This window comes from Gekko japonicus, unplaced genomic scaffold (assembly GCF_001447785.1).
Source record: "Gekko japonicus isolate JY-2015 unplaced genomic scaffold, Gekko_japonicus_V1.1 scaffold1297, whole genome shotgun sequence".
In the NCBI taxonomy this organism is placed as follows: Eukaryota; Metazoa; Chordata; class Lepidosauria; order Squamata; family Gekkonidae; genus Gekko; species Gekko japonicus.
In genome coordinates, this window is record NW_015169815.1 from 455,721 (window position 1) to 457,481 (window position 1,761).

A 1,761-nucleotide genomic window follows, 5' to 3' on the forward strand; every position below is an offset into this window, starting at 1 on the left:
GAGATGCTTCCTGGTCTTGTGTCTTACAGATAATCTTACAAATAGTCCTTTGCATTTATATCATGCTTTCAACTTTAAAAGGATCATAATGCTAATTGTGTGAACTTAGGCAAATCACGAGAGGTAGAACAGGAAGGGTTGCATCAGTGCTTAGTTCTTGTGGCCCTTTCTTAGACGCCCAGGGAAATGCTGATCGCCACTTTGGGGCCAGGAAGCAATTTTTCTCCAGGCCAGTTTGGCCCCCAGTGATCCTGGAGGGTTTTTAAAAAATCATATTCTGGGTGTGGAACAGGGGTCACTGGGGTGTGTGTGGGGTATTGGTGAATTTCCTGCATTGTGCAGGGGGTTGGACTAGATGACCCTGGAGGTCCCTGCCCACTCTATGAGTCTATGATTCTATAATTCACCCAGGCTGGCTGTGGGCACGCCAGCACCTCTGTCAGGCAGAAGCGCCTGAGATCCTCCCCCTCCCCTTTTCCTTCGCCCGACTTGGAGGCGGAAAGAATGGATCCCAGGTGCTTCTGCCTGTCAGAGGGGCTGGTGCACACTTCCGTGCTTCTGCCTGTCAGAGGGGCTGGTGCATACTTATGGTGATGTTAGGGGGTGTGGCATATGCTAATAAGTTATGCTAATGAGCTCCTGCAGCTCTTTTTCTACAAAATGACCCCTGAGTTTCATCATTACTGTGTATTCAGTATTACATGTTTTTGCCGCTTTGACATAGTACAATCAGCCTTGTTAGCCTGTTGTAGTAACAATAAATAGCACCTTAAAGCAAGCAAAATTTTGTTCCCTCATAATTTCCTATGGACTATTATGTGCTTCTTCTGATCCACTCATTGCTTTTGATACAGATGGGTCCTAATGCAGAAAAGTTTATGCTGGAATAAAAAAATTCTTAGTTTTTACAGTGTCCTGTTTATTTGTGTTACGAAAAGTAGCTGTTACTCCTTTCAGGTTTTATTTACACTGTTCTGATTCATCAGCAGTGGGGAGTGGTATCTCTCTGACTGGATCATTTACTCTTTTAAATTTGAATGGATCCTGTTTTTATACATGGCATGCAATACAACAACCCCCCATTCCTTGGAAAAGCTGGACCATCTGCCCTGTCGCTGTAAGCAACCCCCCATCCTTGTTTATATACGGTATCTACCAACTGAATGTATCACCAGGAATCTAACTAGGCATCACACTGAGACAAGACCGTGGTGTAGACTGTGGCAGACTGACATGGCTACTTCTCTGGATTCAGACCCAGTTTATTACCTTCATATATGCCCCCACTTTAAAAGGCCATCCAAATACTGGTTGCATTACATATCTTTGTTGATAATGGCCTAATCTCTTTCCATTTCTTCCTATAAAAATGTATGATTATTTATTGTTGGTTTTTGCTAATTCTTTCAAAAGTGTTAATGTTCCTTTACTGTAACGCTTTATCGCATTTTGATACTGCTTGTGGTTTTTATGTCTCTTGCTTGAAACGGAAATAAAGTACAAATGGAAACGATATGGAGAGCTTTCCAGAGCATTAGTCATCTCTCCCTTATAATAAAAGAATAGTGGGTGCCAAAGTTCTAAAATTGGCCCCTTTAGTGTTAGGCTGAAAAAACTGCCACTCGGAAGACACTGGCTGGGTTCATTGGCTGCTTTGTGCAGTCCCGGCCAGTGTTCCAAGGTCATTTACATATGGAAGCTGATTGGACTACACTCCATTCCACACCTCACACTCCCCCCCCCCCCCGCAAGGCAGTTGGA